Source organism: Pteronotus mesoamericanus, unplaced genomic scaffold, assembly GCF_021234165.1.
Source record: "Pteronotus mesoamericanus isolate MK-2021 breed Mesoamerican mustached bat unplaced genomic scaffold, CSHL_Meso_final contig_20, whole genome shotgun sequence".
NCBI classification, from domain to species: Eukaryota; Metazoa; Chordata; class Mammalia; order Chiroptera; family Mormoopidae; genus Pteronotus; species Pteronotus mesoamericanus.
The window spans coordinates 53988018-54012666 of record NW_026555085.1 but is presented as its reverse complement, the minus strand read 5'-3'; positions in this window follow the sequence as shown (position 1 = coordinate 54012666).

Sequence of the window (24649 nt, the reverse complement as noted above, 5' to 3'; positions counted from 1 at the left end):
TGGTTCAGAAGAAGGTAGGGATGAAAGGCTCATAGTGGATAGGTCAAAGAAAAGGAAAGGAAAGCAAGCAGAGCCAATGGTGTCTTTAAGTCATTTAGTACATTTATTGCTTTTTGTTTCTTAACCCAAATAGAATAGAATATCCCTTAAGGCAGGGACCTTTGCTTTTTTGTTTACATTCTGAGAGCCTAAAATAGTGTCACATGCTCAATAAATATCTGTTAAACTGACCTGACTCGTTTCAGGAGACTTGCGATAAAATAGAGCAGAGAAATGAAGCAATAGCTGGATATGATAGTCTTTTATGTAGAGGAACAAGTGGCATTCTGGTAGCATTTTACCACGGAACACAAATCAGCAAATAGAAGTTATTGTAGGACAGATTTGAGCTCAAAATAATCAAGAACTATTGCTGCTTAAAATATGCCAACATAAGAGGAGGTTGCTTTTTGCAGGAGGAATGAGTGTACTATCTCAGGCTCAAATAAATAATAAGCTATAAAATAGTACCAGAGAATGCTGGATTTTCAGAGAGGATGAGGGAGTTAGTGGACAGAAGGTTGAACGGAAGTGCCTTCTTACTTTAAGAAATTTCTTTCAGAGTCACTGCAAATTTTAAATTCCAGATTTATCTCATCCTCTCACTTGGGGTATTCAGAGCATTCTCTGTTGGAGAATGAAAATGTATAAAATTATAGTCAAAGTAAAATATAATTTTAATGGTAACTTTGACATTAAAAATAATTTATGCATTTCAATATCAATTTAATTATTTAGGCCCAGTTGCACAATTTAGTTAACATAAATAATTGAGTGTGCTCTTAAATTTAAAAAAAAAAATTTTAAACAATGAGAGGGATCATTTGTTATATTCAGAGTATTGCACAATTGCATCTGTTTATCTCCCAGGCTTTATTACAGTCTCAAAACAATTTCAGAGACAAATCAATTATTTTACAAAAGAATTCTACTGTTCCTATAGTTTTTCAAGTAAGTGGCAAAATCTCGGAACTGAACTTCAATACTAATCTATTTAATCCTGTGTCTGAAGCAGTCAGAATAATTTCAGTGAGCTATTCGTTAAATTTTCAGTGCCTGGTGATATCTCATAAACTTTTACTTAAATATTATTAAATAACATAAATTCTCTAAGATACATTTTAAACAAAATGAAACTTTTCACATTATTAATGTAAAGCACAGTAAAAGTTATCAAATTGTCCTTGGATTCTGAAATATATCCTATAGTGTGTTGTAGCCAATCTGCTCAGAAATCCTCCCACTGAATTTTTCTGTGAAGGTTGGCTGCAGAGCCAGGAATAGGTTAATGAAATGCATGCAGGGAATGAAAAAACAAATTATAAGTGGTAATTCAGCTACTAAACCTTCTCAAGACAGTGGGGGAAATAGGAAAATAAAGCTAATCTTATTTCATTTTTCTCTATATACTCAAAATGTCACCTCATAAATCCCATTTTCTGTTTCCATAAAGAATCTGTGTTAGAACTATTGTTTATTAAGAGTTCTGCTGCCATATGGATAACTTTTAAAAATCTCCCCCAAACCTGCACTATGTGCAAATATCCAACAATTTTACATTCATGCTCTAAAATTTTAATTTACATTCCTTCATTTCCTCACAAATCATTGTGATGTACTATGAAAAGGAACTATCTAAATATCAGGACCTTGAACTTTGGTACAAGATCTTCCCTTGAAATATATTTATATGAACCACAAACAATTCAGAAAAATTTCCTGCAGACATCATGCTTCTAGCTAACATTATTTTGGTCTTTTGAATGTCTTTGAAGGCTCATAGACTAGCTTAGATTTTAGCCCAGCAGATTAATAATGTATTATAAAATGTGCAGTTGCCATCACAAAGTAAATTTTGAATACTGTATACAGCTCCTATTTTAAAATATCTTGGGATATGTTAAGAAAATGAATTAAAATATATCATCTATAATCCTACATATACAAACAGCAACATGGAGATACATAGTGAAAAATGTCACATTCAAATGAATATTAAAAATATATATATAAACCTATGAAGAACTCTGTAGTATTTATGATTTTAACATAGTATGTGCTTTTTATTTAGAACAAAATAAGAACTCTTGGAAACAAATGAAATGATCAATACCAATTCTAGAGAAATATAGTGGAGGTCTAAATCACTGAAAACAATTAAAATCTAAAATAGAGCAAACACATGTTCATGTTCCTCTTTAAAAATATAGCCTTTTTCCTTTCCCAGTGGCATATTGAGTAAACTCATGAAGCCTCTGCACAATGGTCCTTCTTAAATTTTAAGAATATGAGAAAAATTAGATGTTACCAAATTTTTCATCTGAATCTTTATAAAGGGCTGTTATTCCTCAATCTAATAATGGTAAATCAGGTCCTGTTTCTGTATCTATTTAAAAAATTCTGATAAATCAACTCAGAAAATACAAACAAAATCTCATAAAACATACTAGCACTTTTAAAGTATGCCTTCTAATATTTACATTGTAAAATGCAAGTTTTTTCATATACGCAACTTTCAACAAAAAACACACACTTACAAAAATATCTTGGTTGTGGCAGGTTTCTTGAGAGCCTTCCACAGAGGGCTCATAGTTTCTGTTATGGAAGGTAAAGAGCAGTTGAGTCGCAGGAACGTTAATGCTAACGTCCTTAGAAGTCAATGAAAGACAATACCATATTCTAAGAAAAATTTTGTTCATCTTTATTTATGTATTAAATAATTTGGCTTGAAGCCTAAGAAGTTTATTCTTAAACTTCTGAGGTTAGGAGAATAACAGGTTTGCAGATCATTTTGCATATATATATATTTTAAACACAATCCACATAAATAGTTTTTTGGAGAGTTAGTTTCAATTTTCCTACTGTGCTGCTAAGTACCTTCTTATTAATAAGCAAATGAGTACAATGAAAAGAAGCTGTCCAGAGCAGCAGTGAAGGTATCCTTCGGTTGCTGTAATGCAGCAAATATAGAGTTTAAAGGGCTATTAGGCTTTCAAAAAAGTAGTAACTTGAATTCTAAAGCAAGGCCAAACATCACCTACCTTTACATGTAAACTTAATTCAAATTCTAAGAAAAGGCTAACGATCACTTCTACCTGTAAATCATCACTGGCACCTGATTTCTCATTTGTACGCAAGAATACAATTTTTTGAAATACTGTTTTTGAATTCATCATTTCAATTCAAATCCATGGTAAGTTTGGGGAGCAGGGAAGTAGAGGCCATGATGAAGAATGGAGAACCTGGCTTATCTGACTTTTCTTAGCAACTGGTATTTTGATCCGTGAGTCTTTGAAAAATAGCAATAAAGTGATTCTGTAGAATTTGTGTACACTAAACATTTTAGACCCAAGTGTAAGGAAAAAAAGCTAATCTAAATTATATTTCTGCCCTTAACACCATCCTGATATATTTGAAGCTATCAGCCTTCATACATACAATTGTCTATCCTTATTCACCCCAAAATGGCATATACTAAATTTCCTCATACATAAAAATCTTCATTTTTGCAACCTATTTACCATGAATAATTGCTAAAATGGATTTAAGTATCCTGGATAAGTAATAACTGTTTGGGGATAAGTATCTGGTAATTAATAAATTAACAAATCACTGCAAGGCTTTTTTTTGAGGGGGGAGGGTTGTTTTCTACTGCAGATAATTGGCTACAGAAGTAAACCACAGACTGAAAAATAAGAATCAGCCATGCTTTATCCTTCACTTCAAAGCTAATTCTGGCCCTTTATAACTTTAATCTGCTGGCAATCCAAATCCATGAATCTCTAAGAAAGTTCAACTTAGAGCAAAGAATCTTTGTCTTAGTCCAGGATTTGAAATATCGCCAGGAGAAAAAAAAATGAGTTTGGGGTCAAATGATCTGGGCTAAATAATTAAGGCAGTTACTAAACTCTTAAATGTTTATAAGTCCCTCATCTGTAAAATGGGCCTAGCACCACCCTGCTTCCAGGTGATGGGGAAGTTAAATGAGATAGTATACTGATGGGCAAATAATGGGTAATCAATAATTTTTTTCCTTCCTTTATTATATGAATATCACCTCTAATAAACACCTACTTTTCTTTTTTTTGTTATTTTAAATAATACTTGAGAAAAAATGAACTTATACTTAAGTCATGTAGTTTATAACAAGTAGAATCAGCATGGCCTTACTTCAAAGCTGAGAAGAAAAAAAAAAAATCGGTTCATCCTCTCTTTCAGGTTGGAGGTTGCACATGGATGGTCCAAGGGACTTGAGATCCCTTTCTTCCCAGTTTTCTCACCTTTTAAAAATCTTATTTTTATTCTAAAATCCAATTACCATATTTTCTGGATCCCATTCACATACTTTCTGTAGGGTACTACTTCTGAAAAAAATCGAGAAAGCAACAATTCCAACCTACAGAAGTAAATTTAGCGGTCCAGGTCTGAATACAACATATAACTGAATTTTAAGCTACATTTATTTCTTACTCAGTTTAAAATAAGCTATAAAGTATTAATGATGCACATAAAAATTTAAATAGCCAAAATATTTTTATAAGGTCTATTTATAAGTCCAAGATTATTATACTTAAAATATAGACGTGCTTCTCCTCTTTCAGTAATAGTTATAATGTATTTTAAATATTAATTTCATAAATATATAAATGCCAAAATTAAAATAGCCTAGTTAAAATTGCCACCAAATTATATACGATATATACATACACACATATATTCTCAGTATGTAGTTCTTTTAGAAGGCCTTCACTCTTTCTTAAGAAATTCCTTTTAAAATCTTTTAAAGATACTGCAATAATTAATTTCCCAAAATTTATCACAAGAAAAACATGAATTTCCATAATTTAAGATAGTCATAACATCTCTAAGCTTAAAATACTTCTTGCTGCATATGTAGAGTTAATCTTTTTTTTTATATTTGTATACAGGATCATCCTAAACAATTAACAAAATCATTTATGTCTTTTTTTTTCACACTTTGATATAAAGGGCTTTATAACTACACTATTTTGAAAGTTGGTTTTCTCTGTGGCTTAAATTTCATATCTCAGAATTGTTTTCTTTACTATAACTATTTTTTTGAAGAGAATATGTAAATCTCCTTCTCAAAATTAATTACTTTAGTTAAATTATGTTTTTTTTAATGTAACAAAACAATTCAGAATTCTTAATTATGCCTTGGTCATACATGAATTCTTAATATATATACCATATCCTATTCTTCCTATGTATATTCTCTAAAGTAAATAGAAAGGACAGAGGCTTAACTTAAAATAAAATAAACCATCTTTATTTTGTTCTTAAAAGGCAAACAATTTACTTTTTTCTAACTAGAATGTAAGTGCTTTATGACTATTCACTTTTTTTACCGTCTTTTAAAAAATTAGTGTTTAAACTTATTTTATTATATGATGGGTGGAAAAATATCAAAAGAATATGAATTGTGTTTTCATTAGAAAATGTAAATAAAAATATTGAGTTCCAAGTTTTTTTTATTGTAGATTACTTTCAAATGTCATTTTCTTTCTGAATTCAAAATGATTGACTTGAGCACATTATTAGGCAAAAATATAGAGCAGTTCTCCTGCCTGAAAGACTCCTGAATAAAGAGAAAATTATTTTTGGATTTTCGTCTTGATCAGATATGAAATATTCTGAAACGCCACCTCTATAATTTGATAAAAAGCTTGATATCCCCAAATGAAAATAGGACTCAGCACTTTCATTTTTCTGTCTGTAAAGGAACCTGGATAAACTGATTTTTTTTTTAAAAATGAAAATCTCAGGCATAAAGGTGGCAGTAATGAAGCAAGCTTAAATATGCGCTGACCTTTTAAATGAACTGCAATTCGCGTTGTTTGGCCAAGGATCTGACTGTGTCACTGTCTCCATCTATTTCTAGCACCAAAGATGTGGGTGTCGGAGCTGCTCTGCTCTCTGGTGGACGTAGACAGCATGGCTGCAAACACACAGCAGCACCGAGAGAGACAAGCTACACGCCATCCAGCAGACGTCAGAACAGAACGACGTGCATTGATCTGTGTTTTCTTAAAAACTAGATAGCAAAATAAACTATAAGCATATTTTCATTTTCTAAATGCAGTATATTTTGTGTTAAGAAGAGCATTGCTGTTAGGAGTGTGAACGGACAATATGCAAAATATTCAAATGATTTTAGAAATCATTGAAAGTGTCAGCTTTTTTTCTTAGAGTACACACACAGAAAAGAATACAGTCTCAAGAAACACTCTTTTTGAATTAAATACATAGTAAGATTTTAAATAACTACCGTTGTCTCTGGAGTGACATTTTCCTTTTTACTGTTTTTTGTTTTCTGGTGTTTGTGGTTTTTTTTTATTCAGGATAAACCCTTCCTAGATAATTTGTTTATACAATGTTGAATGATATCTCTTTTTAAAATCATTACTAGGAGTTATAAAAAAAAAAAAACTTCAAAATATTGCCTAGCAGCCTCTGTCAGCAGTGGACAATCTAAGCGCCTGTGTCTCAGTTTTATCAGCTATTATTTGGGCTGCTTCTAGAAACTCCACTTTTTAAAAAATGAGGCAATGCATGCAAAACGCTTTGAAAAACAAATAAAGCTACCACAGTTTGCAATGTCACATAATTAAGTAAAGTGTACACTCCACTCTCTTTTACATAATATACTATAAGCACTTTTACATGAAAAAAAAAGTATCTCATAGTAAACTGTAACACGAATCTCCTTGTTTCTGTTTCATCTAAATGTAGTCGCCAACTCAACAGGCATTGACTAAGATCTCCCACTGTACTCAACAACAATGGAGAAGCTATGGTCCTTACAGTCAAAGATTTTACAGTCTTGGAAAGTGGCGTATATAGTATATATGCAAAAAAAATTTAAATGATATAAATCAATAGTCCATAAAGCATTTGAGTATGTGATATAGTGCATTTGATATGACAGAATAGACAACTATTTCTCACTAGTATTTTATTTTCATTTGGATACCTACTTAATCCCTTAACAGAAAAAAGAAATTGAAAATAATGTTTTCTATTGGTGGGAATATAAAACTCAACTATATTGGGAGGAATAATTCTTAAAATTAGTTACACTAAAGGAAAAATAAAATATATGTATTCCAAATCCCTGATCTAGCAATTTTTAACCTCAATAAAAAGACTATTTCTATTCAGTAGTAACCAGAGATTTTGATTGTTATGCCTCCTAGAGGGAGAAATTATGGGAAACCTGGATATAAAATACTGGTTTCTTTATGATCTGAAAATCAAATGTTTGGGGGAATTCTAAGGTACAAATGAGTTAGAAACTGTTTATAATATTTCCTTTGTCATTCAGCAAATTTTGGATTTTCAATGTATATCCCAGAAGTCACATCCCTCTAAATGAGTAAATAATATAGACGCAATTTTTTTTTTAAGTTCCTTGTTGTACCTAAGTGCACTGCAGGACATCTGGCATGTTTCATTCTGAAATGATGTTTATCCACAGAAACGCCATCAGTGGAAGATGCATTGAAAAGCTGAAGGTCTATTAAGGGAGTATGGGACAGCTGCATACATTCTGTATAAGGCCATGGAAATGACACAGCAATACCCCATCTGTGGCTGTGGTTCACAGAGCTTTGAATAAAAATCCGAGATCAAACTTGACTTGTTAAGGAAAAGAAAAACACCAAAAGAAAGCTAGTATTAATAGGCTCATATATAAAAGTCTGTCACTGTTACCTTTCTCCTTAATATATTTTGTGGGATTTCTATGCCTTTAATAAACACTAATACTATATAGTCATCCATTAATGTTATTTGAAAAACTGCTTGCGGGGAACTACAATTTTCACTTTTATAATTTAGGCCATTTGTGAATAGGCTTAAAACTCGCAGAAGTGCTAGGAAGCGGTAGGGCAGATGTTCAAACTTCCCTATTTGGCCCTGCCAAGTCCTCCATTCTGGACCTACAATACCCAGCCTATTTAAAACTCAATGTCTCTTAATAGAGATTACTAATCAAGCTGATTTATGTGGTAGTTTAGGAGGTGGGGTCATTCTTTTTTTTTTTTTTTTTTGGTGGTATTATTTCTAAAGAAAGTTTAATGCTCACAAAAGCCTCAGATTGACAGCTCCACAAAATGGAAATTCACAGAACAGAAGTATCACATTCGAGGGGGACATGGCCTCCCCTTACACTAACCTGCCAAGTCACAATTTCAACCTGCAAGGATCTGCCACCAAATTCAAGAGATTAATTCAGTCCCTGTGCCTGTTCAATCCTTTGCCAATAAGGAGGCCAATTAGTTTCAACTACACTGGTTAGTTTATGTCTGTCTTTATTTTTTTCTAATAGGGGCATTTTCTCTCCATCATTTGGATGATTTTGACCCCCAATTCATTGCAGGTTACTATGAAATGGCTGTCAATCACTTAAAACCACAGCTCAATGTGAACCAAGGCCTGAGGTGAAAAGTTCAGTCATTAGCTATTGAAACCATCCAGCTCCCCATTGGGATGGGTTTTGTAATGATTATGGGAAAACAAGAGTGATAATAATAATGTTAATAATAAGTTTGAAATAATATTGCAAATCTCTATTTTAAAATAATATATTCAACTAATTAGCCATCTAGTTAGCCTCAGTTAACTTCTTGCCTAAAAAAGTCAGCGGTTCCAAACTCTCCTTAATCCATGTGCACTTCTGTGTGTGTTCACAAAATAAATAAATCTCAGAAAACTTCTGTTTCAGTTATGAATTAAAATTTGCACCTTATTGGCATATGGCTTAAAAATTACGTTTTAGTTTATATTTCTACTAGCTAAATTCTCAGGAATACAAATAAAAGTGCAATGTAAAATAACAGCAAACAAACTTCTGAGGGTTTTTTTTAATTAACAAATGAAAATATTCTATGCAAACATGAAACCCTACCACCTGGACTCCAGAGGTGAGTGTAGAGATGAAGGAGTGAACAAATGAAGAAAAATCCATTATTACTAGGACACGTGTACTTATTTTTCCCCACAAGTAGAAATATATGAAGTAAAATTTTAGTTCCTCATTATCATTTATTTCTGAAAAGGAGCTAACTAACAAAGCAGGTTTTAATATTAGAAAAGGGAACAAAGAGTCTGAGGAGTCTGAGGAAGGAGCTGTGTATGATGAAGGATAAAAGGTCACAGGAGAAAGATTGATGCTGAAGGCTTTTGTTGATAACATTTCCTTCGTGAACAGAAAATCTATTATGCCCCAAGTACTCTACTTGCCCCAAAATAAACAATAGATCTCAAAACAACATGCTAGTAATTCTAGATAAAAATTGAGACTATGATATTTGGTAAGAAATATATCAAACAAATCCATACTTATCTCCACCAAATTCATAAATTTTAATTTTTTATTTATTGTTTTCTCCTGAACTACATATTTAGGGGTTCATGACTCCAGTTTTCTCTAGTGTACCTCTAGAGGGCAGTAGAGAAAACAGGAACAACGTGATTTAGAGGCTTAAAAAAGAGGGTAGAAATTTTAAAAAACGGAAGCAAATGAATAATACAGCATTTTCAAGTACTGGCAGTCATGTTTATGTGTACAAATACTCAAGAAGCACTTTATTTTTTCATACGCCAAAAAATTAATACTATTTGTACTATAGTCTGCTACATAGTTATCAACACTTAGGACAACATCTAGAAAGTAGAGCTTAAAGAGTAAGAACTCCAACCAAAAAACATTCAAAAACAATTTTTTAAGTACACATCAATAACACTCCTTAAAAAGCATGTTAAAACTATAGTGTCAGTATTCATACAAAGACCTCTAAAACATAAAATGACCACTGACAATCACTGATATGATTTATACTGCAAATAATAAATGTTTCTTATTTCCAGTTATATCTTTGGATGGAATTTATACAGTATGAGCTTTTTTAACTATTCTAATTTTAGACTTTTTTTAAAAGTTGCAACAGCAGTACAAAGAGTTCCATGTACTCACAACCCAACTTCCCCTAATGTTAACATCTTACACAGCCATAGTACAATGACCAATATTGTAATATTAACTAAAGAACAGACGTTATTCATATATCACCACAGTTTCCATGAATGCCCTTTGTCTGTTCTCAGACCCTATACAGAAGCTCACATTGCATTTATTGTTTTTTACCGCTTTAGGCTCCTCCAATCTGCAATTATTCCTTAGTATTTGTGAATTTTGGCAATGCTACCACAGAAGGGAAGGTCTATTCAGTTCAGTGCATCATATCAGGGGTTCATATTGTTCATATGCATTGTAACTAGTCATTGCTAAACTTGATCATTTAGTTAAAGTGGATGTCTAAGGTTTTTGAAGCTAGACCCTCGATTCTTTTCTCTTTTACACCCAAATGTACAGCTCTTTCAAATTAAAGAATAAAAGCTTTTATACTATTAGCCAAAAGTAGAATATTCAAGCTAGTCACTCCATAATATTTCTTGCAGAATAGTATGTGCTAAACTCTATGCTAGGTGAGCTTATTAACAGGAAAATAAGAGATTTTTACTTTAATATAAAAATACTACTTATTATATTATTACATTATGATATGTAAATATTACTGTGTATATTTACCTTTCTGTGAGTCCTAAAAGTACTTCTTCAATATAAGAATGTCATTGTTACATTTGCATTGTATCATTTTACTCATAATGCTTTTTGCCTGCTTGCTATCCCAAATCAACTCGGAACTCTCCAGAATCAGAGAAAAGAAAAAAATGAACTTCAACTCATATTCCCTAATATCCCCTATGTGGCATAGTTGCAACGGAATGATCCGAGGTGAGGGGAACTGTTCAATGGGAAGCACACTAGTTCAAGGGGGATTCCAACTGAAACCACACAGTGGTTGGCTCTGGGGACCTAAAAACAGCCACTGGAGATGAAAAGTGGGTGTGAGACATCAGTTCAGGGTGCTATTGTATCTCTAAGAAGATTCCCAACAAATCCTTCTGGCTATGTCAGCAATCATTACCTTCTCCAGACCTCCAGGGTGCTTCCAGTGGACTCATTGTCTCTCATGCTCTTTATGGCCTACTTATAATGTGACATAGGCTGTCCTGTCACATTATAAGTAGGCAGATATAAGAAGTATGCCCTGATTTCCTACAGTCTACATCAGAAAGAAGCAATAGCTCCTCCTGTTACAGTCCTACTTTAATTTACCCTCTTCTATTATTCTGGCACTTGTTTTTTTTTGGCAGTTTTCCTGACTATGCTGTGAGATCTTTAAGGATAGGATATGGGACACATTCATATTTGTCTCCCCAGTGCCACCAACCATTCATTGTTCCTGGCACGTGCTAACATTCAATAAATGCTTCCCATGGCATATAGCTGCCCTTTGGTCACATATGGTTCAATCATTTTGGGATACTAGAGGAGATCTTTTAGCTTTTGTTAATAGATAATATTGAAAGGAAACCCTGGTGAAACAATCAAGTCATCTGAGGCTTCTAAAGTAAAGATAAGTAACTTTTCATACAATATTTCTTTAATTTTTTTTCCCTTTAAGCTAAATTTCAAAGTCCCACAAAACCACAGGAGGTTTGTTACACTTGAGATTTAATAGAAAATTTAGAACAGAAAGAATGAAAGGCAAAACTGATTTACTTTAGCTAATAATTATAGAGGTTAAAGAAAAATATGGCTTCCTTCTCTTATCAAGTATATTAATATACTTCCTTAATCAGGTCAAACGATGGATTTGACCACTACTTAAATAGCTATAGGCTCTCGCTCTCTCTCTCTCTCTCTCTCTCTCTCTCTCTCTCTCTCTGCTGTGCTCTGGATGCTACAGCTGGGAATAAGGAGGGAACAAGAAACCCATAGAACTCCCACTCAGAAGACAGAAAATAGCAAGAGCAGAAATCTTAACAAGAAGAAAGATCCCTCAAAATGACTCTGGCATTGATCCTATAGGGTGAGACTAGAAGTTTAACTTCAACTAACATTTAGTATGAAGTAAGTTCATACTTACTATTTTCAAATCAGGTGTCCAATGGGAGAGAACTACTGTTGACAAGGAGAAATTAATTGATTTTTTTTTATTTCAGAACATTTTGTGTGCTTTGTTTGGAGAGAAAAGAAGCATTATTGAAAGCCAAACTTCATGAATGCAGACATTGATTTAGATCAATTTTTTCAAGCATCAACTCCATCTCTGACCTTTCCAACCTCCCTCCATTCCTTCTCCTACTGCATTCTCTACCCTTCACAGTAACTGCAAATCCTACCTCCTCTTCCATTCAAGTTATCCTATCTCAAAATCAAAAGCTAGATGTGACTGGAAGTCCATTATATGCCATCACTGTGCTGAGAATACAAAGACAATAAATAACATAGCCCCTAAATTCCAGGGTGCTTACAAATCTCACTGCGGAAACAAACTTCTCTTTTATAATGAACCAGAACTACAGAATATGGACATAAAACAAAGAATTATGAGGAAACAGAAGCAGGAATAACTAACTTAAATAACTCCAAGAACTAAAGCTACTAATAAAGTGATAGATTTATACAGAATAGCAAGGGGGAAGAGAAAACCTTGAGTCATTTAAAGAACCTTATACTAAGAGAACCCTATATATATATTTTTTTAGCATTTTAACTACAGGTTTTTTTAAAAAAAAACCTGCACCTTTAATCTTCTAGAATGTGAAACTTTAAGGAAAGACAAGAATAAGCAAGAAAGCAGGAGTAGGTAGAAGTTACATTAGCTCTCCATTAAAACACACAACTCTTCCGTATTTGCATTCTTAGACCAAAAACCTTCAGGGCAGACTAGTGTAATGTGTGTTAACTTTTTTAAAATGCTGGCTTCACAACTCTTGGCACACACACAGAGCTCATGTCACTGTAGGAATAAATACTATTCAGACACCAATGGAGATTTTGAACTCAATTTGGATAGGCTGTCATTTACCCTTAGGGTTTGCTATGACTAAGAGATTATGTCATCAAACTATATATTTTCTTTTACTTATTTTTTGATGAAACTGCTTAGTATTTTCTCTTCTGGAGAAAAAGAAACAGTGCAGGATTTTGAGTCTCTACCAAATCTCTTCAATGAGATCAGTGGCAGAAGAGAACTATGTTTTATGGTTATTATTCTTCAGAGTGATGGGCTTTTGTTGAATCAGCTTTTGCATTTCAGATTCTAAACACTAAATTATGCAACTTAAAATAAATTAGCAACTCACCAAAATTACTTAGTACAGATAATAGTTGCCTCCAAATTTTGTTAGGCAATTTTTTAAAAATTTTGCATTCATCATTAAAGTCTAGCACACAGGGATAGGTAGATAATTTATAAATGCAAGTTCATAATTCCGCACTTAAGCCTTCCCCAAACCAATGTGCTTAGTCATTTAAATAATGAAAACATGTTCATTTCTGCATTTGAAATATCAGCGTAAACATTTAATTAACTACATTTATTTGAAGTTACCAAAAGTCTCATCATGTCCTATCCAATGAGTATGTATGGCAGCACTTCAGTAGCTCAGAATATTATATGTATGTATGTATGTAATCAGTTTTAATTAATAATATATACAAACATCCCAAGAAAGACAAGAAATGTATCTTTGTACAAAGCAATAGTAAGTAACAATTTAATGAAGAGCCAAAGACTATCATATAAAGCTTAAATTAGTGTCGAATGAAATTTGATTTATATTATCCTAACCTCCCCCAAAATGTATCTCAAGAGGAAAAAATTTTAAACAAAAAGAATATTGAGAATTGTTTAAGCTGTGTGATAAAACACAGTTCATTACACTGTCTTCTCCTTTTTTGTATATATATTTGAAAATTTTTATTGCAAAGAGAAAAAGTAAATAATTAGAAGTTTAAATAAGTATATAGTACTCCCATTTCTGGCAAGATGAAGTAGTTGCACTTTTCCCTATTCCTCCTGCTAAGCACAACTGAAAACCCTGCACATTTTTTCTAGAGAGAGAACAAATATAAGACTGAAAGAGAGAAGATGGCAGATCCCTAGGGGCCTTGGGACCTGAGGAACAAGGCAGTAGCACTTACTCAGGTTTTCTTTTTGTCTCATATGTACCAGAATTGAAGGTGAAGAAGCTAGAAACTTAGAAACGCAAACAGATACAGACCAAAAAGATGAATAAAAAAAGCCTGTTCTCTCTCTCTAGGAAAATGACCAAGAAAGGGGCAGTGAAGCAAAACAAAACTTGTAGATAATAACCACCCTACTGTAGCACAAACTCTGCAGCAAAAACTGTGGCCCTAAGAACCGGAAAGATGTCAAACTGAAGGAGAAAAAAAGACAATTAACAGATGCCAACAGTGGGGCAAAGATATTAAAATTAAGTAACAGAGATTTAAAAGTAGTCTTGACAAAAATGCTTCCAAAAGCTATTAAAAACATGCTTAAAACAAATAAAGAAACCTCAGCAAAGAGATAGAAGATATAAAAAATCAAAAGGAAATTTTAGAATTGAAAAAATATAAAAACTGAAATAAAAAAAGAAGCCCAGATGGGTTCAGAATGTATGGGACAAAGGAAAGATTCAGGGAAGTGGAGGATAGAATGATAGGAATTTCCGAATCTGAATGTGACCACAGTGACAGATATTGGAGCAACGCAGTCACAAACCAAAGGATGCAGCCAGATGCAGAAAGAGCCCAGGGATAATTCTCCCTAGTGACCCCAGAGGGAGCACGAATCTGGCAATACCTAGATTTCAGCCCAATTGAACTGATTTCGACTCAGGGCCTACGTGACTGTAAGGACATATAAATTTCTCTTGCTTTAAGCCACAAAGTATATGGTAATTTGTTATAGAGGCACATAAAGTTAAGAAAGCAGAATAGAAATTCTTATCAAGTGCACATGCAACATTCTCCAGGACAGATCACATACTAGGCCACAAAATAAACCTCAATAACTTTAAAAAGATAAAAGTCACATAAAGTATGTACTCCTACCACAATAGAACAAAATTAAAATTCAGTAGCAGAAAGATATTTGGAAAGCTCACAAGTATGTAGAAATTAAGCAACAGAATGCTAAATAACCCATGGGTAAAAAAAAGGGGGGGATTATAAAATATTGTGAAATGAATGAAAATCAATATGCAACATAACAAATCTTATGAAATGGAGGTAAAGCAGTGCTTAGAAAGAAATTTATAGTCATATATGCCTATATTAGAGAATCTCTCAAATCAATAACCTAACCTTCCATTTAGAGACACTGACAAAGAAGTACAAATATACCTAAACTAAACAGAAAAAAATAAGGAAATAATACAGATAGAATAGAAATTAATGAAATAGAGAGTAGAAAAACAATAGAAAACACTGGTTAAACCAAAAGGTGGTTCTTTTAGAAAAAAATTGAGAATTGACAAAAATCTAACTAAATTGACCAAAATAAAGAGAAGATCAAATTGCTAGAATTAGAAATGAGAGGGCATTAATACCAATCTTACAGAAATAAAAGGTATAAAGATATGATAACAACTGTTCTCCAACAAATGAGACAATTTAGGTGAAATGTTCATCTAATCCCAAAATAAACACAATTATTGAAACTGACCCAAGAAGAAATACAATCCAAAAACACCTATAACAAATAAAGAGATTGAATTAGTAACCAAAAACTTAATCTCAAAGAAAAATCTCAGGCCCAGATCACTTTATTTTGAATTCTACTGTACATTTAAAGAAGAATTAATACAATTTTGTAGAAACTGTTTCAAAAAATGTAAGAGTAAAGAACACTTCCCAGCTGGTTCCATGAGGCCAGGGTTATCCTGATAACAAATATTGACGAGGTCCCTGGCTTCAGAGTGTGTACCGGCTTGTGGGTACGGGGAGGGCATTAACCAAGCAAAGCACACAAGATGAATAAAGTTACAAGGCAAATAAATACCCTCAAGGCCTAGAATCTGCTAGGTCATTTCCCATCAGTGTGCAAAATGAGTGTTACCAGGCAGAAGAAAAATAACTACAGACCAATATCTTTTATGAATATAAATGCGAAAATCCTGAACAAAATATTAACAAATTGAATCTAGCAATAAAAAAGAGGAAGTATACATCATGAACAAATAGAATTGAAAACACACAAAAATGCATCCTGCAACTACAATGGAATCAAACTAGAAATCAATAGCCAAAGCATAAAAGAAAAAAAATCACAAATATTTGAAAACTATAGAATACGCTTCTTAAAAATCTATGGTTCAAAGAGAAAATCTCAAGGGAAACTAAAGTATATATTGACTTAAATAAAAATACAATATTTGAAAATTTCTGCAGCACAGCTAGAGTAGTACTGAGAGGAAAATTAGTGGCATGCATATATATATGTGTGTATATATACACACACACGCACACATACACACACACGCACACATACACACACACACACACACGCACGCACATATATGAAAAAAGTCTCAAGTCAATAATCTAAACTCCCACCACAAGAACCTATAAAAAGAGAGCAAAATAGACTCAAAGCTAGGTCTTTATAATAAGGATAAGGGCAGAAGTCAATGAAATTAAAGCTACATATTACAAAAAATCAACAAAACAAAGAGCTAGTTCTTTGGAAAAAAAAATCAGTAAAATTGGCAAACCTCTAGCAAAACAAAGAAAAAAGAGAAAGGATATAAATTGTCAATATCAGTAATGAAATAGGGGATATCACTACAGATCCTAAATATGTCATCAGAATATTATAACACCTCTATAAACATAAACTTGAAAACTTAGACAAGATGGACCATTTTTTTTTAAATAAACAAACTTACCCAAATAGAAATAAATAAAATAAATCACCTTATAACTATTAAGGAAATTGAACTCACAATTTAAAAACACACACAAAAAAATCTCTAGGACCAAATGGTGTCACTAAAGAATTCTACTAAATGTTTAAAGAAGAAGTGATACCACTGCTACACAATCTGTTCCAGAAAATAGAAGAGGTAACATTTCCCAATTCAATTTATGATGACAGTATTACTTTGATACAAACCCAGAAAAAGACAGTAAAAAAAGTTATAAACCAATTTTCCCCATGGATATAGATGCAAAAATCCTTAACAAAATATTAGCAAATAGAATTCAGCAATATATAAAAAGAATTATACATCACTATGAACTGCAATTACTTCCAGGGATACAGGACTTGTTCAATATTCAAAACTCAATCACTGCTACCCACCTTATTAAGGAAAGTCATAAGATCTTATCAGTCAATGCAGGAAAAGCTTTTGGCAAAATTCATCACACATTCATGATAAAAACTCTCAAGAAAAGAGAGAAATTTCCTAACTTCTCTGAGAAAAAGTATCTATATAAAGAAAACAAACAAACAAAAAAAACTATAGCTGACATTTTACTTAAACACTGAATGTTTGCTCCCTGATATCAGAAGTGATGTCTAGACACATCCAGGTACAAGGATGTCCACTCTCACAAGTCTTATTGAACATGCTGCAAATTCTATCTAGTTTAATAAGGCAAGAAAAGATAATAAAAGCATTCACATGAGTAAAGAAAAAAGCAAATTGTTCTTAATTGCTAATAGCATGATTGTCTACATTTTTTTAAAAAACCCTCAAGGAATCTACAAAAAAAAAAAAATCCCAGGACAAAAAAGTGAGCTCAGCAATATCACAAAATACAGGATAAACATGTGAAAAATAAATTTAATTCCAATATACTAGTAATAAACACCTGGACAAGAATTTTTTTTTTACAGGTTTTTAATAAAGGTAACATCTAGAAGGTAAACATAGAGAAGTCCAACAAATTTCAGGCCCAACTCCCAGGATCTTTCTCAATTGTATAGGATGCTTTATCTTCATATATTAAATAATAAAACATGTGTAAAAAAAGCTGGTCTCAAGGACAAGATTTTTTAAATAAAATTATTTATGTCCACATCAAAAATATGTAAATACTTAGTTGTACATCTAGAATATGTACTGGACTTGTATGGGCTATAACTTCCCTGCATTTCAATGTCAACATTCTGGTTGTAATGTGCTACTATAGTTTTGTAAAACATTATCATTGGGGGGAAAAAATAAGAAATGCATACACAGGATCTCTCTATTATTTCTTAATGCTGTATGTGCATTTACAATGATCTCAAAATAGAAACTGTAATTTTTAAAAATGGGTATGTGGAAAGCAGGAACTGCCCATTTCCAGCCCCTCTTCTCCATGTTCCGTCCGGCTTCTCTAGAGGAACACAGACTTTGATAACAGGAAAATCTGGGTTCTGTCGTTCCCGTTTTAAGACTTGTCTCATCTATAAAATAGGTATAATAATAATAATAATAATACCTTCCTCAGAAGACTTTTTAGGACAGATTGAGGGAATGCCATGTGCTTTACAGTATACTTAAATATAAAACTAGTAACGAGTTTTTTGCCCAGAGTACGGCTTCAGTATAATGACAGCAATAACGATGTCAATTTTTATGGCAGCCTCCCTTGGTCTGAAATTCTCTCCTTCTTATCAGACTGATCTATGTTCCTCAGTTTTCTACCCCCTACTTCATGATCCTGTCTGCTTCCAATCATTCCTTTGGTCCATCCACAAAAAAATACATCCAAAACTCCTAACACATTTGGACTGACCTCCCAGCCTACTTTTATTACTACCTTTACAGGCATTAATGTTCTCTTAGTTGCCAATTCAGAATCATTGGAGAAATTGTAAACTGAACGCTGCAGGCTTAACCCAGGCAGAAGTTGTGTTTTAACTGAGTCTGTTAACTGAGTCATACATAGTGTCTGTTGTTTTCAAATTAGTTGTTATCATTTACAAATGAGTGGTTTGTACATGAAGAGTTACATTTAAAACTGCTTTTCAGATACCAGAATGTAAAATAATACAGGGCCCATGTCTACAATTCACCATTATCTCCACGGCTCCCTAGTATCTTGCACATAGTCTCATGACTAATTTAACATTCTAAATGCTCTCTCTTTAATCATTTGCAGCCACCATAACAGGGTCATTCGGAAACTGGCCTCCCACCCCCCGCCTCAGTCCACAGACCACCTACATGAGCCCTTTAAATTCTCCTATTTGACCTTGGAGGCTCTAACCACTAACCTACTTCAAACCCTAAGACTTTCTTATGTGGACCACTGCATGGGATTATCCTTGTCACCAGTCTCTTTCCCATTCATTCTATTCACTATATTGCTTTCAGAGTTACTTTCTTCAAACACACCCCAAAATATCATATGGTATGATAGTGAGAACAAATACTCTGGAACTAGACCACCTGCGTTCAACTCTCACCTCTGCCACTTACTAGCTATGAACCTTCATTTTATCTTTAAACATGTTGAGACTGCAATCCCTGTAAACTGTCAGTGAAACTGACAAGAAAGTTTGGTAACATAAAGAAACAAAATAGAGATAGTTTTGTCCTTGCCAGTTTGTTGAAGCATCAGCCCATAGACCGAAAGGTCACAGGTTCCATTCCTAATCAGGGCAAATAGCCAGGTTGCAGGTTCAGTCCCCAGGTCTGGGTGTATATGATAAGGATTTGATAAGGCAACCAACCAACTGATGTTTCTCTCTCACATTGGTCTCTCTCTCTCTCTCTCAGCAATTAAAAAAAAAATCTTAGGGTAAGGATTTAAAAAATCCTTTTTAAAGTAGGGGTAGTTTGGTTAATCAGAGAGTGGTATAAGAGCCCAAAGCATCAGAAGGTGGGGAAGAGCAAGCAGGGATTAGGCAATGTCAGAGGGAAGTGTCAACTCTGTCTTTGGAGAGTTATGTGCTACCTATATGCCCATCTCTGTATCTGGTCACATTGTATCTTAGTATTTTGTATCAATGTCATTATTATTGCTAATAGTGTTAATGGTGACAATGTAGGGTGCAATACAGTTTGTAAAGGTCTCTCACAAATGCTATTGCACTTAGTCTTCAAAAGATATGTATCAGATATAAATAAGAGCATTCATTTCCATTTTACAAATGAGCAAACTGGGGATCTGAAGATTAAAATTGCTTCCCAAAACATAACATAAACCAGTGACAAAGCTAGATTCCAGACATATTCCAACTCTAAGACCACATTCATGACACATTAGGCTTGATGTTCAGTCTATGGATCTAGCTACAAATGTCTCTTTCACTAAATCATCCATTCAAACTAACCTACCTATTTTCTTGAAAGTTAATTGGGTTCAACATAATTTTGGTTATTTGGAAATTGTCATTGATCATCCTCCTGTTAATTTAGCTTTATTGTAGATATACATAAAATATATGTATGTATAAAAGGCAGTGTTTTAAAAAATCAAGCAACGAACCAGACATTCTGGGTCTGAATTCCAGCTCTACCATTCACCAATTTTGTGACCTTAGGCAAGTTATCTAATCTCTCTGAGACCCAGCATTCTTACCTATGGAAGATAATAATAGTGTCTGCTTCTGGGGTTGTTGTAAAGCATCAGTAACTTAATACCTATAAAGTTATTAGAACAATGACTACATGCAGTAGGTACGCAAGGTTAGCTATTATCATCATTAAATTAAATATATTATTATATGCCTTATTTTTTGGCCTCAGAAATTTCGTTCCCTCAATAACACACAAACGGTATATAATAAAGATGATGGTAAACAAAAAATGTTAGATTAAGTCTATGCAGGAAACAAAAACTCCCAAATCTTCTCATTCACAGGTGAATGTTGATGCTATAACTTCAGGAGACTAACCAATTATTTTCTGATTTACATGTAGAAGCTATACCTCTAAGTGATTACTAGTGAAATTACGTTGTCATGCCTTTCCATAAATTAGGTTCAGGAAGAAAACACATATATCATGTGCCTTTAAGCAAAATGCAAGTGGTGTTTATAAACTATCAACAGACATAGACTTTCCAAATAATTTAAATTCCAACATTTGGTGGTGTCAATAGATTTTCTATAGACAGTAAAAGGATCTGAGATGCAGATAAGTGTATGAGACATATCAAAAAAAGGGCACTTTTATGAGTGGAATTTAAGCTTACCTCTTTTAGCTTTAAACATAAAAAGCAGAGAAGGCAGCAATCATTTTTAAATGAATTACCCTTTTCATATCTGAGGATTTATTGAACTGTAATGAATTAACTCAATTTAGATGTTGGAAAAAATTTATATTTATATTGGATATTTCATTTTAAAAGATATACACCATGTAAAAATCAAATAAAAGGAGGTATATAAGGTGCTGTTCAAGCAAAAACTATTCATGAGCCAAGTTTCACCTGAAACCCTTCCATTAAATTAATCACTAAATGTGAGTAGGCATTTAAATGTTGTAAAATTAAGTATATATACCACTACATTTGATGCTTTATGCCTTTCACAGTATTTTTAAAAATATAACTAGAAACATACCCATCAAAAAGTAATGAGCACTTAATCCAAATGAGAAAATAATCTTTTATTGATATAGTCAGTTAAAAGTTTAAGTCAAGATTTGAAAAAAATATATTGAAGCAATTTCATTTAAGGCTGAGATCAAAGTTTAATTACATATTTTCTCCCCATAAATGCAATGGGTTAGTAGTATAAACAATATTGGTAAGAGAATATTTGGAAAATAAGATAAATTGATAGGAACTAAATGATGACCATTCAAAAGATTATCACAAAGCCATATGTTACCAGTTGCCAGTTAGAGAGCTGGAAAATGCATTTTTAAGGGTGTTACTATTCAACTCACAGATCGTTATCACAGAATGATTATTTATCATGTTTCTATGAGACAAAATGCAGGTAGAAAAAAATACACCTCACTTGACTACACAAAGATCATGTTGTTGTTGTTTTTTTTCTCTCTTCTAGGAGTTCCCGTTCTTAAATAAAACACAAAACTTAAGAAAAGTCAAGTTTAATCATGCACAGACCAAAGGCACCTATAACTTAGGTATTTCCTTCACCACACATTGTAATTTAATGTCAAGAATTAGTAGTGCAAAGCAATGATTGAAAGAAATTAAGTAAAAACTTTGAAACGCTATTTCATTGTTCTGCAAACATTTATAATATCTGGAACTGAGCCAACCAAAGTTTAACTTTCATGGTATATTCAACAATTTAGAAGCAAGTCTATAGATCCAGAATGAGGAATCACTCATGTTTTGACAGAAGCAGGGATCTGATATTGGGTAGGCAAGAGTGAGCTGTTTGGATAGCAAATCCGACTAGATCTCCATCTCACAGTCAGCGTCTGATTTTGTTGCCTCTGCTTATTGTAAGTACGATAATGCTTATGAGTGATTAGCTCCGTTTAGCTTTGCTTTTTTTTATAAATTGGCTATCAGGAAAAGTTTAACTGCTAACAAATATAGTAGAATAAAAATGCAAGTTCTTAGAACATGATTATTATCTGAAAATAGAAATCTAGAATAAATTTAAATGGTAGAGTATAGAATGGGACATCCCAACAGGGATCACACCCTGGGCGTTGGTAAGTTCCTCCTCAGTGGGTGTTCCAAGAGTGAAGGGTGCATTCACCAAGTGAGGGGGAGAACTTCAGTGAATGTTGGAAACATGATTCACCTGCCTGTGTGACTAGTCATGGAATTCATGACCCTCAGAAGAAATCACGAGGAAGCTGGCACTAACCCTGTTACTGAAGATTTTATCAACCTGAGCAAAATTTGGTGACAGAATTTTAAGAAGTTGGTTTTTTTGTTTGTTTGCGGGGGGGGATTTGTTGTTGTTGTTGTTTTTGCACAATACAAGGTAATGAGGGAAAGCAGATTAGCTGCTGAGCAGAAGCATTTTCTTCTAAGTTGAAGAAGATTCTTTATTGTCCTTTGAGGAAAAGGACAATAAGTGCTCAATGAGATCCCAAACCAGCTTATCCTGAAGAAAACACCTCTGGGAACCTAGGCATCTCAGAAGAAACTACACATAAAGAGCAGTAGAGAAAGATCCTGCACTTCTAATCTGCAGCCCAGCTACAGGTCTGGTGATTAAGCTAGGCTTCCTCTGTCTTTCCCTTAATTCCAGGGCCTTTAAAGGGCAAACGTAAGGACCTCTCACACATGAACTGGCAGTTCAATGAAAATTCTTGGGTCACAGCCAACACGATTGCAGGCTGTCTAGAGCTGTGAGCCAGAAGTGGAGCGAGATCTTGCTTTACTGGACCTCAAATAAAGATTCTGCTCATCAAAATACTGTGAAGGACCATCCACAGTGTCTGAGTTTGCACATTCAAGTAGAAGTTGTGCAGTTTCTTTCTAAGGGGCATAGTATTTTTTAAGGTTTAGTAAATCATTTAACTCCTTTACTCTTAGAATCATTAAGAGTTTATTTAAATTTTATAGACTTCAATGTATTCTTTTAGAAAACACAGAATAAGTAAATATACAATATAATATATATGTATAATATTTGTCTCAAAGTAATATCTGTTATATATGAAGATACTCTGTATCACCTTCTAAAGGTACTATCATACTATTTACAAATCTAAATAATGCTAATCTCACATACGTTGCGATTTTCTTTGTTTTTTTAATAACCAAATACTCCCAAATATCTTATGTTTTTCTAACTATTCTACATTGTTTCAACCACTGCTTTGCTTAAACAAGTTTTCTGAAGATGATATAGAAGAAAATTTTATTGTGATCATTGAAACATCCAAAATATTTAGAAGCTTAGACGTTTTGAAAGAGAGCTTTTTACTAAAAATATGAATAATATTTTAAAGTCAAAGTTTTGTTTTTTTATTAAGGTATAATTAAGGTATAAGTTTATATTAGTTGCAAGCATACAAAATAATGATTCTATCTGTATACATTGTGAAATGATCACCACAATAAGTCCACTCAACCCTCACACCATACATGGTTACAAAACTTTTTTTTCTTGTGATAAGAACTTTTAGGATCTACTCTCTTAGCAACTTTCAAATACGCACTATGGTATTATTAGCCTGGTTGCCATGCTGCTCATTACTTCCCCAGAACTTATCTATTTATGCGTGGAAGCTTGTACCATCTGATCCTCTTCATCCATCTCTGCCACCCTCCAACCACCAATCCGTTTTCCATATCCTGAGCTCCAGGGTGATTGTTTGGTTTTTTTTGAAGGGGTGCAGAGGGGTGTTTTGGTTTTTAGATTCCACAGGTATGTGAGATTATTGATATATTTGTCTGTCTTTGTTTGACTGATTTCACTTAGCATAATGCCCTCAGTTTTTTTGTTACATTTTTTTAATGTACTATATTCTGCCTAAAGCTACACTTCTTTCACAATATTGTTTTACCTTTTTTTCTCTCCCTTTGGCATCCTGGAGAACAGATAGCATTTGATAAAATAATACCCTCACATGTACCTTAAGTCATTTGTTCCCAAATGTTTTCTCTACTCCAACACAACTGAGAGACATGACTCAGTAAGGAATTGTGGCTTGCTAGTCAGTGATTTCAAAATGATAGGAGAGTATACACTTCTAAAAAATTAATCAATCCCTTAACATTAAAAATAAGTAAATAAATAACTCCAGTGAGGAGAAAAGGTAACTCTTCAGTTGAGCAGTT